The sequence below is a fragment of the Gopherus evgoodei genome, chromosome 11 (genome assembly GCF_007399415.2).
Source record: "Gopherus evgoodei ecotype Sinaloan lineage chromosome 11, rGopEvg1_v1.p, whole genome shotgun sequence".
Lineage (NCBI taxonomy): Eukaryota > Metazoa > Chordata > Testudines > Testudinidae > Gopherus > Gopherus evgoodei.
The window spans coordinates 44,787,419-44,805,403 of record NC_044332.1 but is presented as its reverse complement, the minus strand read 5'-3'; the positions used below and the strand labels follow the sequence as shown (position 1 = coordinate 44,805,403).

Here is a 17,985-nt window from a genome sequence, read left to right as displayed (position 1 = left end):
GGAAATCGATCTAAGATACGCAACTTCAGCTACGTGAATAGCGTAGCTGAAGTCGAAGTATCTTAGATCGATTTAACTACCGTCCTCACGGCATGGGATCGGTGTCCGTGGCTCCCCGTCGACTCCGCTACCGCCGTTCGCGTTGGTGGAGTTTCGGAGTCGACAGGAGCTCGTTCAGGGATCGATATATCGCGTCTAGATGAGACGCGATATATCGATCCCTGAGAAATCGATTGCTACCCGCTGATACGGCCGGTAGTGAAGACGTAGCCTGAGGAGCGGCAGGAGGGAGACAGTGGGCCCTGAAGCAAAAGAGAGTTGCAAAGGGAAAAAGCCTCATGGAGCTCTAGCCCAACATGGGTGGAAGAACTGTTTTATGATTGAGTTTTTGCCTTAGTTTTATGTTTGAAGCATAAAAATGTAGATGGAAAAAAGACTCTGAGTGTGACAATCAGTCCTTCATGGGGTGGGGAGACAGGCCAGCATCCTTACATCTATGATCAGTCCACCAGATCTTATCTCCAATCTGAAAAACTTGGCTTTTTGAAGCTTTTTTCCATTGGCACATTAAACAGAGCTCAGTAAAGAGCAACTATTCTCGCAATGCAACCTTTTATTAATATTTATTAATAGGAAGGGATGGTGTAAGCCTGTTTATATTCAAATTTTGACTTAGTATAAAGCTGATATAATCAAGCGTGAAATTTACTTTAGATTCTAAATGAACATATACCATGATCCTGCTCCCTTTGACGTTAATAGAAGCTCTGCCATTGACTCTAATGGGAGCAGAATCCCAAGGATGTTTTTACAGGGCAGGAGGAGGTCTTCTTTGCTGTTGTTGAGAAATAACCCCCTTACTTCAAAACCATACTTATTGGGCATATGACAAAAAACAGTGGTTTTTGTGCTCAGCTGGTAAAGAAAGCTCAGTGTAAGTCCCAGAGCTGTGCTGACATTATTGATATTGCTGGCACATAAACAAGGGTGTAAATAAAAACTTGCGCTAATTTCAAGCTCTGTTGAAAACACATGCGGGGGGGGGAGGAGGGGGGGGAACAATCTCAGCCAAATGGAAATGGACAAAATTATTAAGGGAAAATCTGTTGTTTTCAAGATTCTAGTTGTAAAAACAAAGGACTTGAAAGTACCAGTGGCAGTGTCCTTTTAAACTTTTAAGTGATTGCTTTTAACAGGGTATGTGGGACACACAATGACATGGAGAAGTACAGTGATATAGTCAGTACTTTTCCAGTATAATGGTATCATAAACAAACCTTAAGCAACTAATTTAAGACCAGCCACTTTCAATATGGGACATTTTCTTACTTGTAGAAATAAAATTTCCACGCGTTGTGTACTTTGTAATACAAAAGTGTGTCGACAATTTGCTTGCATTATTACTAGAACTCTTCAGTAAATGAATGCCTTGCTGTGTAACATTAAGTCTACACTGTTATTCCACTCTACCTTTATGCATGTCGCTTTATATTTATCTGTATTTAGACTTTTGTGCTTGGGCATGTGATAGAGACGGACACAAATTCACATGAATGGTGAGGAAAGATTTATTCTTTGGTGGAAGGAGTTTGTATCCTCTCAGAAAAATCAGAAGTGTTTCCTACTTTAACTATATTGTGATCATCTGGAAGTAAGGAGATCATGTTATAATGTTAACAATGGTTACAGTACAGCTGCTGATGCCAGAGATAGAGGGAAGCAACTTTCAAAAAATTCTATTGGGAATAAGGGTCTGTGATATGGAGACTGTGGACCTGATTCCACTAGCACCAGTTTTACCCATGTAACTCCATTGATGTCAAAGGATTTCCTTCTGGTTTATTGTGGTGTGAGATTAGAACCAATATAGATTTGTCTGTCGTTTCTAGGGCAGTCAAGCGATTAAAAAAATCGCAATTAATCATACTGTTAAATCCTTGACAGGGCCAGTTGGGGATCTGGGGCAAAAATCAGTACTTGGTCCTGCTAGTGAAGGCAGGGGGCTGGACTCAGTGACCTTTCGGGGTCCCTTCCAGTTCTATGAGATAGGTATATCTCCATATATTTATTTTATATTAAATATTTTTGGATGTTTTCTACATTTTCAAATATATTGATTTCAATTACAATACAGAATACAAACTGTACAGTGCTCACTTTATATTTATTTGTAAGTATTTGCAAGTGCAAGTATTTGCACTGTAAAAAACCCAAAGAAATATAGTAATTCCTCACTTAACGTTGTCCCGGTTAACGTTGTTTCATTGTTATGTTGCTGGTCTATTAGAGGACATACTCATTTAAAGTTGTGCAATGTTCGATTATAACGATGTTTGGCCGCCGCTTGCTAGTACAGCACTTCGTCCACTACTTGCGGGATTCTCTGGAAGAGCAGGCTGTTGGAGCTAGTGTGTGGGGACTTGGAACTAGGGTGGATCAGCAGCTCCCCTAAGTTCCCTGTGCGGCAGCTGCCCAGCACGCTATCAATTGCCGAACAGTACAGCTGTCCCTCCCCCCCCAGTGCCCTGTGCTGCTCCTGCCCTCTGCCCTGGAGCTGTTCCCGAGAACCTCCTGCTTGCTGTGCAAGGGGAGGGGGGAAAAGATGGGTGCTAATGTCAGGGTGCCTCCCTCCCGATGCTCTTCCTCCCCATCTCCACGGCGGAGGGTAGAGTGGACACACGACAGGGTTCAGGATGGAGGGAGCTTGCTGGCAGCAGCTGCTGTCTCAACTTGCTGAGCTACTTAAAAAGGCAGTGTACTTAGAGTGGGGTCAGTGTACTTAAAGGCAATGCTTATCTCTCTCTCTCACACATACATGGTGTATGTCTCTGTCCCTCAATCACCCCACCCACCATGTGTGTCTCTGTCTCTCTCTGCCATGCTGTGTCTCCTACCACCATGTGTGTAGAGTGTGAGGCTACATTAATGACAATGTGTTAACCCTTGAGATCTTAGCCGAGTGCTAGTTCATCATTTAGTCATAAGGCATTCCCTGGGAAATATCCCACCCTCTGACTCCACCACCTCAACCAAGCTTCATAATCATCATCGCTGTGTACAGTATTAAATTGTTTAAAACTTATACTCTGTGTGTTTGTGTGTGTCTGTGTGTGTGTGTATATATATATGAAATTCTTTTACACTATGCTAGAAGAATAAAGCTACATGACTTTAAAAAACATAATAATAAATGAACATCTGTTAGTAATCTGTAGCGATCAGGTATTCTGTATAAAAATTAAAAGTCTAGAACTAAAATTGGAACCAGTGATACAGAACAGATAACTACACAAACAGAAGAAATTGGTTTAAAAAAAAAAAGGAAAAACATTGAAAAAAAAGGTCTTAATGATTAAAATAAATAAATATAAAATAGTGCATACTGAACTGAAGTTTCATTTCTATTTCCCCATGAATGTCCAGTGTACTTTAAGGAACATAGAATTATCCATGGTTCCTGTTGAGAGGAATTATAATCTAATACAAACAAGACAAAACACAGGACAGCGGTTCGAGAAAGAAAGGTTGCAGAGAGATCATTGGAGAGGAACTCTTTATAAGAATGATTCATAGCAGAAATGAGTTTTGATGCTGTGATTTGAAAGAGATGGATGACATTTGGTGAACAAGATGTGTTCAGTAGCCAGGCTAAGAGGGGGCCATCAGTACATTATTAACTGAAAACTGCCTTTATATTTCCTCCTTTTAGGTCCTGCAATGTCCATCCCTGCTGTGTAGCTCTGAATGATGCCCCAGCTTGCATTATACTCTGATATCTGAGCTGTCATGGAAACTAGCTGGAGCATGGAGCTGGCTTATGAAGTGGATACAGGGATGTGTCAGGCAGCCCCTGTTTTAAATGTATTTGGCTTTTTTCAAAGTCTCTTTTTAAACAAAACAACATCTTATCTTTAAAACAAAACTAACATGATCCCTTGTAAACAGACACCATGCTCCATTGAGATTCTGGACATTTCATGAAGGCTGGCTCTGAGGGGGTGAATGTGGTTGTATCTTTTATCTCCTTCATGCCTCATTTATGTAATTTTTAGACATGGTCTGTTCAGGTGATTGCATAATGACTGGAGAAGTCATAAACCTCCACATTTTTTCTCCTGGTCACATTACAGTCAGAATTTGTTAATTCATTTAAGTACAGTAATTAATTTTATTATCTGATGCTGCAGCAGTTAGTAGCTTCTTTGTCACCTACTCCATGTCACTCAGTACAATAGTACACCTGCCATATAGCTAATGTGCACTATTCTTTTAGTCTAACCACCTGTGTTTAGGAAGCATGTGAGAGAAAACAGAAAGTGTGCTTACAGAAGAGTATCTGTTCATTGTGTGAGTATGCTAGCTCTTCAAGCTCATATAGCTTTTCCTGCAGGATGCTGGATTAGGGTGCACAATTCTTATCTCCCTTTACATTTGTCTCTCAGAAATCAGTCTGGCGGGAAGAGCAGTTTCATTTTGATTTATGATACCTGAATTGATCTGAGGTAAGAAATAGCACACCCTTTTAGATAAGTAGATATAATTAAAATTTTGTTGTATTCAGGAATCACAGTATAAACCACAACAAAAGAAACTGTGTGATAGTGCATAACTTATTTTTAATGTTTAATTCAATTAATATCTTTACATAGTTATTGGTTTTTTGGGCCTATTGTCAGTTCTGTCACTAAGCAAGTTAACAATTCCAGTAGTCTCTGCAGTGTCCTTCATGGTAGACAAGAGGCAGCGCAGTTATGATGAATATATTGAAAGATTCTTTGTTAAGACAATATGTATCTCTCTATCTTTCCTAGGTGTTAGAACACAGCCTGGAGAGCCCTATGACCAGATAACCAGCAAGGCTGGCTCCAGGTACCAGCCAAGCAAGCTTGTGCTTGGGGCAGTAGATTCAAAGGGGCGGCATTCCGTTCAATCCTAGGGTGGCATGGCTCCCTTTTTTTCCTTTTTTCTTTTTTTTTGTTCGCCGCTCTGGCCACCCTGTAGGGGGCAGTGGCGCGGAGGAGGGAAGCGCCCTGCTGGGAGCCGGCTGTGCACTCTGTCTGCCCTAGCCAGTGCCAGGTCTGCAGCAAGCCCGGCACCCTGCGTCCTTCCCTCCCCGCTGACCGGAGCAGTGCGGAGCCCTTCCGGCAGGTGGCGCGGCAGGAGGGGCCAAGTGGTGAGCACCCTAGCTAAAGGAAGCCCTGGCCGTCCCCTTTCTCTCTCTCTCTCTCCCCCCCCGCTCCCTCCCCCTCCCCCCTGCTAGCCGGTGCGCTCACTCCACTGCACCCTGGCTCCAGCCACCCCGCAGGGGTTTTTTTTTTGTTTTTTGTTTTTTGCTTGGAGCCAGCCCTATAAGCAGTACAAAGGGGCTACAGGACCCTTTAGTGAAGTCATCCCTGGTGCAGGAGATCTTTGCGAGAGGCACAGAGGCAACTCTGTTGGGTCCATGATCCCCTGCAAGAGGCTCTGGCACTAGATACATGTCAAGGCAGTGTCAAGAGCAGGACTAACAGTGGCCAGAGCCTATGGTCCAACAATTCTGTGCCACTGCAATGACCCATAGAGGCCACTGCAGCAGGGGCACAAGTTAGAAAAGTGCTAACCTGTGCCAGGGGCAGCACCAGTCTCTGGCAGCATCTGAAAAGGAAGGTGTAAATTGCCTCCCCTCTGTCCCAGAGCTAGCACTGGTATAGGGATGAATCTTTCTAATCTATGTGCAAGGGCTCATGGATCTCAAATCCAGGCCCTACAAGTTCTTAAGCAGCCCTCCATACTCTGGCCACCTCTGGCCTGCTCATCCAGAACTACGGAAAGTGAGGGCTAACACAAACCACCAGAATCCTGACTGGGGATGATGACTGGCCCTGTCGATTGGCACGTCCATATTATTTAAACCAGAAGAAGGCACAGAAAGTGGTCTGAGCAACTGAGAGATTTCCTGGCTGGCTACTGCTCCAGACCCGACTCTTGTTGGATCACTAGATTCTGATTCTGGCTCTGACCCCAGCACAGAGACTCTGACTCTGACCACTAGGTCTGACCCCCTGATCCAATCATTAGGTTCAGGTTGCCAACATCCTGGTCCTGACACTATGCTGTTTAAACAATGTTACATGGTCTCCCTAAAACCTGGCCTAGATTATGCAGTCATGGAAGCAACTGCTACTCCATTTTTGTCCCCTACACCACAACATAGGACATCACCTCTACTCTGTGCTTCCCCCAGCAGCATTTAAGGAACAAATAGTACTCCAATCAGTTATGCCAATACACAAACTAAACAAAGAAGTAAACAAAAATCAATGTTGGCTTATGTTCTGCTAGAACCGGCTTGGGAAAATCAGTCTGTGCCAGATAGGAAAGGACAATGTGGGGAAAATGTATTTTCAAAAGTTAAAGACAAAATGAAAAATGCAGGTGAAGGTGCCCTCCTGTACCCAAACCCCTGCCGCAGCCCACTGAAAATGAGCACGTGAATGAGTCTGGAAGAGAGTGAGGGACAGAGGGAGGGGGATGGAGTGAGCAAGGCGGGACCTCGGAGAAGGGATGGGGCAGGGGTGAGGCCTCGGTGCAGGGGGTGTGGCAAGGGTGTTTGGTTTTCTGCAGTCAGAAAGTTGGCAACCCTAACTGGAGCTTGTGCTACCATGGAGTGACAAGGGATACCAGGACTCCAAAGCCAATGCAGGTTCTCTATTCTGATAGCTCTAACCTCCTGTTGAATCGTTTGGTGTCCCCCACAATGCCTACTGTGAGGGCCCGGACTCCATTTCTCCAATGGAATGATCAGGAACCAAGAGGGGGCCTTCACGGAGGCTTTCTTTTTCTCTTTCCTAGCCCCGTCTCCAGGGCCATCCTTAGGCATACGCAGCATATGTGGCTGCGTAGGGTCCCCAGAAATTTGGAGCACCACTGGGACAGCAGGTAAAAGTGAGTTGGTTCCCACACACCCAGTGTATGCTGAGGTCTCCTTAGTCAGGGGCCATATTCACAGAGCCAAATGTGCCAGCGCAGCACATTCTGCTTGAGGGAGAGAGGGTGCAGGGGTCTCTGCATGGAACTGTGACTTGGCGCCGCCGGGCAGCTTGGTATCCTTTTGCTGCCTGTGCCCTCCCCCTCAGGCTGCGAGTCTGGGTTGCCACAGCGTCTGCTGCCTATGAAGCTCGGTATGTGTCAGCAATGGGGGTGGGGTGTGTTCTGGGGGTCTGCGGGCACCAGTTTAATATTGCATATGGCCCCATAAATCCTAAGGACGGTCCTGCCCATCTCATATATTTTTACTGTGGGAGGGAGAATTTTTAGCATCTTGATTGTAATCTAACCTTTTGAGAAATCCCAGCGTTGAGCATAAAGGGATAAAACATTTTTTTGGAACGTGACAAGAAAGGTTGACTGATATTATGTATTTTGTGTGGTGTTAAGACAGCTTGCTGCTATTGTCTCTTTGCAGAACCAAAATTTTCTTGTTAAACTATTTAACTGTTTGTTTCTTAATAATTTTTGCTCTAACCTCCTGTTAGGTTTTTTTAATTTTTTTTTATTTTCCATTTTGTGTAATGGTCCCCAGGAAATGTGACAATAACTTTCCTTTTTCTTGCTTTCTTATTGTTCTTCTCCATCTGGTAAACCTTTTTATTTTTCTGTTTTCCTACTGCTGCAGCAGCAAAAATGTCTGCCTTTTGTTTATTTCTCTCTACACTAGCATCATGACATCATCAATTGTATTAGCAGGGGGAAAAATAGGCATAGCTGTAGCTAAACCAGCTGTTTGTTAGTAACCTGTCTAGTCTGCCTTCATTTCTACTTATTAATGTATACAGCTATAGTGTTTCCTGCTTAACAGCTCTTGAAGGGTCCTTGGCCATGAGCCATCTGCTCAGCTACTGTCTTTAGGTATATTGTGTGACCATATCCGAATGGTGGCATTTTAAAAAAAATTGCTGACAATGGAATTCTGAGTTTAAAGAAAATGAATGTTTAGAATCTGGATGATTTATCACCAGATTAATCTTTTAGTCGTGAGTAAATTTGGGTCATATCCCAGCAGATCTTATCTTTCAAACTGCTAATCAGTTTGGTAGTAAAATTTCTGTATGTGGAAGCTTTTTGTTAAACTAGATAGCTAGGTTATTTTATTTGCGTCTTTAAACATTATTCTGATTGAGTTTTCATTATAACTCACAAACAGAGACTGCCCGTTGGTTGTATTACTTCAGGTTTGTGTTTGTCACAGGATGAGCTTGTTTCTGATGCCAGAAGTCAGTGGGAGCTTCACCATTGACTTCATTGACTTGAGTGGCAGGAGGATCAGATCCATAGTTCTCAGTGTTCATAGGGTCCAATCCTATTGCCACAGAAGTACATCACAAAACTTCCATTGAGTTCAGTAAGAACAGGATTGGGCCCTTAATGAGCAACAAGCTGATAATTATGTATTCTAAAGAGGGAGTTATTGAAAAGGATAACAAGTGGGTATTTTTCATTTGTAGATTGTTAATGAATAAACAGCATTCCTGTTTACTCAAAGTGCAATAAATAATTCTAGAGTTAATTAACTACTTTTATAGAAACCTGTACCTCTGCACTGTAAATGTCATGATTAATTATTTATGAGTTACTAGTTTTCAGGGAAATAGAGAGGAATTCTGTTATCACCAGTACTATGTTAAATTTTTAAATGATAAGATAATGCTTAACCCATGTTAAGAATAGTCATTAACCGTGTATCCTTTTTTATGTATGTGCTTTCATTATTTTTTTAAAATATAATTATCTGCCTCATGTAAAATGCCTTAGGTGAATGGCAAAGGAAGTTAACAAATACAAATAAATTGAATTTATTTCTTTGTATAATTATAACTAAAATACAGTAACTGGATATCATCATAAAAAGTAGATTTAAATCTTCATGGTAGAGTACAAGTTATCATTTAGGTTCAGGGCCTGATTCTGAAAACTTTATTAAATTCTTACTCACCTGAATAGTCCTATTTGAAATCATTCAGACTAGTTGCATGAGTAAGGGTTGCCAGATCAGGCCCTTGATTGGTGACACAAGTTTGAATTATGATGATTCCTTTGAGGGAAAATAATCATTCAGTAGCTCTGGTCTCCATAAACGGATAAATATTGGCAGCCTAAATGTTTAATAAAATGTTTTGATAAAATAACAGTTAACAGGGAATAGTATCTCTTTAGAACATTAATAGAAATGTATGTTATATGAGGCATAACATAGTGCAAGACTAGAACCACAAAAATTATAATTCACTTTTAAAAACTCCTGAATTCCACTTTTTCTGTAATTGAAAAAAAAAAGGTTGTGAGAGGATTTCCATAATTTTTGCTGCCTTAATGAGTTAAAGCAGCTTTATAATTTGTTATTCCTTCCTCACAGTAGACCTCAGCTGATAAAAATATCCATAGATAGTGAAATCAGTAGCATGCCTGGCTTTCTCAGACAAAACTCCCATGTGATCATATAGGCAGCCTCAGTGAGACTGAAGCTGCTCAGCAAGCAGTAGGTAATGAGTCTTTGTGCAGAGTGAAGCTCTTGTCGCTGAACAATAAAGCATATGGTACCAGCAATAAAACACAGTGCTGGGAAATTTAAGAAGATCCTGATGGAAGTAGAAAGACAGTGAATATGTCACACGTTATAAAATGATGATCAATCTATTTTGGTTCCTAATTAATAAAAAGAGTGCATGGATTGGAAAAACAACAATTTGAACAGGTCAGTTATTTTATAGATTATTAAAATACTTCTGTGTTTTGAATTTAATCAGTGCTTTGGCGTTTGCTTTTTTAAAAAAATATATATATATTTTGCTTTTGGAAAGGTGTGGCTTGAGTGATGCACATCATTCTGATATCTAGCTAAATAAATTGGATAAGTACTATAATCAGATTTGTTCTACAAATATTTTTACTATAACTCCACATCAGACTTCATTTATTCATGAAAAACTGAATAGTCAGTAAGAAATAAAATTAATGCTAAAATGGATCTGTTGCCGGTATAGAAATATAAAATAATAATGGATGTTGCTATTTAATCTTATGTCTTCAAACTCAATGTTTTCTTGATAGGAAATGTGTTGCATCACTGTTATTTATTTTTATTTTGAAAATGATTAATTTTGGAACATAAATTACAATGAACTTAGATTTTTCACATTGTTTTTTCTGGAGTATCTTGAAAATGGTTCTTTTAGAAATATAAGTACATATACACACATGAATGATTCATTATGAAACTGCATTCAACAAATTCTGACAGTGTTAACAAGATGGATTATATTTTACTTTGTATTTTTCAAACAGGTATTAATTTCAGTTAGTAATTCATATAGTTGATGTACTTTTTATTTTAAAAAATAGTCCCAATGATCCTAATGGCCTATAATCACATTAATATACAGTATAGATATAGAGTTTCTCTGACACATTAGTGGTCTAGAGATTAGTCTTATTAAAACTTCTTTGTTTTTAAATGATTTTACGGTAGCGTTTTTCTCATTGCTCCAGCACTTTAAAAGACACAAGATGCGTATACTGGCAAATCTGAAAGAATTTGAATTGCTAATTTTTAGAGAGTGTTTCAGCAATAGGGAAGTTGAATGTTTGAAAAGGGAGGATGCTGTCTGTAGGAAGAGAAGGAAAAGTAGAAAATAAAACATTGAATCTCTTCCTAAAGCCAGATCAGCATTTTTACTTTCTTTGATATAATTGTAATGATTTAAACTGAAATATGTATTTCTAAAAATAACATCTTAAATGGTTTAAACATTTAAAATACTTAATATTCATGCATCCACAGTTTTGGCACAGTATTTGATTGTGATTTATACTTGGGAGGATTAGCAGTCATTTTATTGCTGATTATTTATTATACTAATGATCAATAAATGTAAATAATTCTACATATTGCCTCCTTACATTAATACAGTTTTACTATTGTATCTGTAACTGATGCTAATTCATATCGAGGCATCTGAATCAAGGTGAGTATGCATTAAACTCATGAATTTCAAAATACAATATTGAAATAGATCTTTTTTTAAAATAAAGCATCTAGTGAGCTATATTTAAGAAGCAGAGGGCAGTTGCTGAGAATTGTATATCAGCCTTCTACATGTATTTATTTGACTGTTCTGGTCACCTTGGAAACTAGCTGCTGCAGACTGATTTTGTTTTTTGGTGGGTGTTTAATATACTTGAATTAAAATATCTGCCTCCTAATAATCACAATAGGAGATATGCTTCTGACATATCAGTATTTAGTGGCAATAGCTTTTTCTCTCCACCATCTCCTCCCCACCCCCACCCTTCAGCTCTCCAGTGATTCAGGTATTCAGGGTGAACTGCAGCTCTACAATTTCTTACCCAGCATTCCCTTTTTGTTGCTGGCAGGCCTTCACCAGCCTTATGTAAATGAGACAAGCACAGTAGCTTTAACTGCAGAGGGGGGAGAAATGAGTTCAAAGGTCATGGGACTGGTGGAAGGCTGTAACAGTTGACTGAAAAAAATATACTGGATACTGCAGTAGTCTGTAGCTGCTATAAAATGAAGCACACTCTTTGTTTTCTGTGTTAGGAAGTTCTTACAGCTTTTCTGCAACAACTGTAGTACACTGTCTACAGGTATGGGTTGAAAGATTATATGTTCTGCATTATTTGCTTTGATTCCTACATGAAGTTTTTTTAAAGTTTTAATTGGTTTGCATTTGTTGCTTTGGCTTTGGAGTTGTAATTCTGCTGTGCTGCTTTCAGGTGAAATACTTGTACTTTCTTGCCTTAAATATATGCTGTTTTTGAAAAACAAAGTCTAAAAATGTTAAATGTAATACACTCTAATTTGATTTAATGGTCTTTAATCATGTATAAAATACTTCTTTACCTTTTGAACCTCTTGGGTGAGCGGGGGAGGGAAAACCATTCCTTAACTGGATGTGAAGTTTTTTATTTAGAAGACAAATAAATCAAAGTACCTCTGAATGGTTCTCGTTAGCAGGAATTTTTTAATACCTTATTGTTTGTTTTTAAATTAGGAAAAAAAATTCTAATTTCTTGGTATTTCTTTGAAAATATAGAATTCTCTTGTATGCATCATTATTATTGATAGAATTTAAGTGCAGATGCTGTGAAGTTGTCAAAGAAATCATGGTTTTCTTTTGCTTCATATAAAATCAGATTTTTTTAACTTAAAAATTTCCTTAGACAAACATGTTAATTTTGGAAAGAGTTTTCTGTGTGATATGTATATTGCTTTTAATTATACAATGTAGAGAGAAATGCCGTTTTATTTATGTTATACTGTCTACCTTATTAGTGAACCCCTTTTTAACTTTGAAAGAGTGTTAGTGGTTTCCTGATAACCATTTATTTATTCTCTGGGCAGAGACCTTGTTTTCATCTTTACATATTAAACTTAAAATTACTTTTTAATTTATTTTTGAGCTCTGATATGTTTGCTTTGATTAAAAATAGGTGAACTCTCATGGTTAAATTTGTGTGGTATGCTAACAGAACATTTAGGGCCAAATCCTATGGTCCTGACTCAGTCAGCTTCAGTGGGATTCGGATAAAGTCTTTCTTGTCTTGTAAACTGCAGCCATACAAGTAGTCCTTATTCAGTGGTCCCAGCCTAGGATGGTTATATGAGTAAGCACTGCAAGATTAGAATCTACTTGCCTAAGTAAAGTGAGGAAAATCCTGCCTGAAGTGTAACTTTTCATAAAATATCTGACTAATTTTTACTTAATATGTGCCACATACTGTAAAGTGCTTATCAGTCTGGCCCTGACCCAGGAAACTCCTGTGTTTGTTTAAGTGCTTTTCTGGATCAGGACCAGAGTAATCAGCACCTTGCAGTATCAAAATACTTGTGCTATACATCATTTAGAACCCAATCATGCAAGCATTTTCAGTGGGATCTTCTAAGATGCTTTAGGAAGGTAGATGCCCAACTCCCATTAAATTTCAGTGGAAGTTGGGAACCTGAGTCCCCGAGGTGTCTTTGTAAATCCCAGCATCTACATCTGGAGCGCCTATCAAAGCCAATTTGGAATCCATGCAGGATCAGGCCCTGAAATGCCTTTCTCTTTTGTACTACATCTTACATTTCGAATAATCTTTGGGAGGAGTGCATATATTTTAATGAGCAGAACTGAATGAGAAAAAATGCTCTAAAGAACTGTCTCAAAATATACTGTGTATGTTCAACCATCACTTTATATGAAGCATAATACTTGTGAACAAATAGGAGTGTTGCCTGTTCACTGGCAAATTTTATTGTACAAGATTGAAAGAATTTGTTGCACATAAGTAACAGGAAAAAATAAAGCTATATCTAGCCATGTAATTACCATATTTGTGTAGAACAAACCTGATACATTTTAAGATTAGATTTATGAGGTTATTAAGTACTTACAGTAAACATACACCCATACATTTAACTGCTTCTAAAATTACAAGAGGAGCATCGCTGTAGAACAGCGTCCCCGTAGTTCTAATGAAATCATAACATTTGGGTATGTGTCGCCTTTATATATATATATATATATATATAAAACAGATGCAGAACAGTCTTCCTTTGGATACAATCTAAAGAAATTGTTGTGTTGTATGTTCTAATAGACTGAGTCTTTTATTCCTACTCTGTATGTTAGTTTAGAAAATGAAAGAACTGATTACAGATTTTTTTCTGTTTTTGTTTTATTCTGTGACTAGAGCACACAGATGTACCATGTTTTGCTGACAATTTCTCATAGTTTCCAAAACATCCTACATTAATAATTTAGGCCTAATGAAAGGTAGTTTATCTATATTTTGAATGCTAGCTAATAAGATTTTTAAAAAATCATGATAGAATACAATATTTTGTTCACCATAGTACGTTAGTGTGAATACGGAGGTTTGATTCTAATCACAATTACCGTTTAAAATCAGTGGTTTTATTCAGGATGTGCACCAATGTGCACAAGGTCAGAATCTGGCCCAGAATGTTTTAAACTGGGTATTCATAAACCAAGAAAATAATCTAATCTTGTCCAATGCCTCAAGAAATTTGACCTGGTTTATTTAACAAAAGGAGAAAACCACCGTTGTTTAGAACTATCTGTCTTATTTGGTCAGATAGATGGATTAATCAAAAATAATTTACAGTTTAATGATTAATTCAGAGGCTTAAAGCCAAATTTTAAAGTGCATCATAATTCCATTTTTCCATATTTTTAAATACACTTTGTTTGCAATAATATTTATTGGAGAATGTCCCTACTTGTTGGAAGGCTCACCCCCTGAAAAAGGGACATGTTTTACTTAACAAAGCAGTAACTGAATTTGCTGTGTTTAAAACTCTTATATGTTCTCAAAAGATACTTCAGACAACTGAACCTTGAAGTTTAAGCACTTATCTCTTTAAAGGAACAGATGGGAGATCATGCTGAAGTGAGACAGGTGTAATCTTTTGTGAGACTGGTAAAGCTTTTTGAAAGATAAATTGTCTCGTTGTCTGTCAGCTGTCTATCTTTGTCATCGCTCTGAACCAGTTACAAAGATGAGACAAATTGGGCCATCCTCTCAGCAAAATATCACGGAACACCATAAAATCTTTACAATTTTGTTTCCATTTGAACAGTCTTACTAAGTGAGTTTAGATTATTGTTATCTCACTTCTGTTATGTTGCTCTTGGTTCTGAAGAATGGTTGAATATAACTAGAAGATAAAAATGATCTATTTACAAGAATATACAAATAGCAAAAATGATTTACCAGGTTAAAATGGATCCAGCAAAAATAATGTGGCTTTTATTTCTCCTGCTCCCTTTCATATTTTAGGGTTCAACCCACATCTGTGAGAGACTGTATCACCACTTGGCTTGCATGCCTTAAAATGCTCTGCTGCTGTAGCTCCTTGTGTGGAGGCTCCCAGCTAGCAGACAAGCATACATTGAGTGTCTGTGCTGAGCAACCTAGATTTAGCAAATCTGATTCCAGCAGCCTGTTCGTTACACCATCGCCGCACTCTGGTCTCCACCAGCTTTGGTTATTACTAGCCAAGTGACCCCAACATACTCCCAGTCCTGAATTTCCCCAAACCATCTGTCCTGAAATGTCCAGCACTCTCCTGGAACATTTAGAGAAGTAATACAGTCAATTGCTTCTTTAAGGAGACAAAAGCACAGCAGTTTGTTGTTTTAACTGGAAATAATCGTTTCAAGTTAAACACAGCACTGGGTTGATTTAGAGTAAAAGTAAAATAAGTTTACTTCATCAAAAAGAGATTTTAAGTGAGTTCAGGTATAAGAAATGGTTACAAACATATGAAAGTGAAAAACTTCCTTGTGACTAAGACTTATCAAAACTACAGTATTGGGTCAAGGTAAGATTTTTACCACACTTCCTTTGACCAAGATGACTGACCCCTGCTGTGATCAGGATCTCCCACAAAGTCTGAAGTGCTCAGTTCCTTTGTCATGTTAGGTGAAAGATAACTTGGGGTTCTCTGCCCCTGTTTTATTAACTTTTGAAATGTATTCTCAAAGTCCAGTGGCAGTTGTGAGGCAAGGTGCCATGGAGTCTGATGGAGATAGTTCCATGCTGGCTTCTTCCCTGCTGTTGCTTTCTATAACGCAAACTGATTTGCCTCTGCAGCCTCCAGTATGTCAGTGAATCTCCTCTTGACTGTGATTGCCAGTTGTCTGTGATTGCACCAGGATGACGGCATCAGCCTTTCCTTTGTCTGGAAAAAAACTGTTTACCCACTCCCCAGACATGTCTGGTTCAAACACATAAGAATGACCATACCGAGTTAGACCAATGGCCGGTGCCAGATGCTTCCATGGGAGTGAACAGAACAGCGCACTTCATTAGATGATCCATCCCCCTGTTGTCCAGTCCCAGCTTCTAGAGGTACCCAAAGCATAGTATTGCTTCCCTGACCATCTTGACTAATAGCCATTGATGGATCTATCCTCTGTGACTTTAGCTAATTCTTTTTCAGTCTGTTATACTTTTGGACTTTACAGTAACCTCTGGCAAGGAGTTCTGCAGGTTCACTGTGTGTTGTGTGAGGAAGCACTTCCTTATGTTAGTTTTAAACTTGCTGCCTATTATTTTCATTAGGTGATCCCTGGTTCATGTGTTATGTGGAGGGGTAAACAACACTTCCTTATTCACTTTCTCCATACTATTCATAATTTTGTAGACCTCTATCATATTCCCCCTTAGCCTTCTCTTTTCCAAGCTGAACAGTCCCAGTCTTTTTGTAATCACTCCTCATATGGAAGCTGTTCTGTATTGTTTTTCCAATGATACCTTGTATGATGCTTATTAGGTACAGATTATGACCTAAGTGAATTGGGGTACGATGAACTAGTCAGGCCAGTTGAAACTCACTACCTGACACCAGTGACTCTCTGGCATTTGGGATGCTCTTAAAGTCACATTCCCCTAAAATAGCTGTATCATACTAATGAGAGCTATGATTAACGTGAATAATTGAAAAAAAAAGACAACTCTGGAAAATAACCATTAATTTCTTACTCCAGGCTTGGATGTAATTCTTCCCTGCACCTCTTCCCACAACTCTTACCCTCAAAAGAAAGCTGTAATTCCAGTGTGTCTGCTTCTCTCTTTCCTGTCACTTCATACCGATTTTACACAAGGAAACAGTGCAAAAAGAAAAAGAGAAGCAAATAAATCAGGGTTAACAGCATAAAATTTGTGATGAAACATGCCCAAAATGTAAGTTAGAGGGCATCTACAAGGGGAATTTGGATGTACCATCAAAAGATACTCAACTTGTTAGTTAGCTAAGTTTCAGAAATCTTTTAATAAACTTTTTAACTAGGTTTCTTGACATAATTTGGGGCTGGATTGTAGTCTCTTCCCACAAGCAGAGAAGCTAGGGAGTCAATCATTCTTACTGGCTGGTGTGAAATAGGGAATACTAGTTCCAGAGTATCGACTATGGAAATCTGATTGAGAGCTGTTGCTTCTTAAAGTACTACCCAATTGAAGCAGCAGGAACCTCCCACTAGGCTCCATTGCCTCTGCTGCCACACAGCAAAGAGGGAGTCAGAAAATGTGTTGTCTTATTGGCAGGGCCCGCTCTAGGCACCAGCCTAGCAAGCATGTGCCTGGTGCGGCAAACAGGAAAGGGCGGCTTCCTGGGCGGTCTTAGAGCGGCACTGCAGCAGCTTTCGGCAGCACACCGGCGGCAGCTCCTCCGGCAGTTCCCATGATGGCGGCAGTTCCTCCTCCATTTCCCTTGTTGGCAGCATGACAGCAGCAGCTTTTTTTTCCCCTTCGCCACTTGGGGCAGCAAAATAGGTAGAGCCGGCCCTCATTATTGGGGAAAAAAAGGGGCCAGAAGAGTAGCACAGTGGGCCCCAGCCTCCACATTGTTGCCTAGTTCAGCATGGGACTGGGGTTGCATTTTTGAGCAGATCCCCAGGATCCTTGGGATTCGGGAGCCTGTACATATTACCCACTGTGTAACCTTACTACTTGGAAGCTCTGTGGGTTCTTGCTGGCCCAAGCTGTGGGTTCTCTGTGGGAAGAGATTATTCCTTTAATAGGAGAGGCAGTTATCAAAGCTTAACATATCTGGTTTCGGTTCTGTGGTTTTTAGACAATTATTTTAGATTAATTTTCTTTTTAGAAATAAATAGTGCTAAGTTTTTAAAACAACACGAATATTTTTAAAAAACAGTTTTTTGATTGTTTGCAAACATTTTTAGTTTCTTTGGCTGTGGGATAGTGCTTCTTAGCAAATTTCATTTCTTTACAAGTAAAGAAAAAATAGAAATAATTGTTTTTTATTTTTCACATCCACAGAGAAATTTTAGTCATGGCAGACTTTCAAAGAACAATTACTTGAAAGTCATGGTGAAAAGGAAAAAAGTCGTGGACTATAATAAAAGGAAGTCAAAGCAGTAAGCTTTGTCTTGTGCCAATTTCTTTTTTTAAATCTTTTTCACT

General features: G+C 39.2%; 2 protein-coding genes across 6 annotated transcripts in view; one reads left to right on the top strand and one right to left on the bottom strand.

The window, feature by feature from the left end:
• LOC115659409 (sodium channel protein type 3 subunit alpha) overlaps window positions 1-17,985 on the bottom strand; it is a 964,414-nt gene that overhangs the window by 365,941 nt on the left and 580,488 nt on the right. The window lies entirely within an intron of this gene.
• The window catches only part of CSRNP3 (cysteine and serine rich nuclear protein 3), a 155,305-nt gene that overhangs the window by 80,846 nt on the left and 56,474 nt on the right, over window positions 1-17,985 (top strand). The window contains exon 1 of one of the 4 annotated variants that reach the window (XM_030579485.1): window positions 9,510-9,730. The exons of 2 other annotated variants lie outside the window; for them this stretch is intronic. The gene's annotated coding sequence lies outside the window, so the exon portion shown is untranslated. Of the gene's footprint in view, window positions 1-9,509; window positions 9,731-11,558; window positions 11,641-17,985 lie in introns of those variants that run through there. One more of the 4 variants, XM_030579486.1, reaches the window with a different exon arrangement.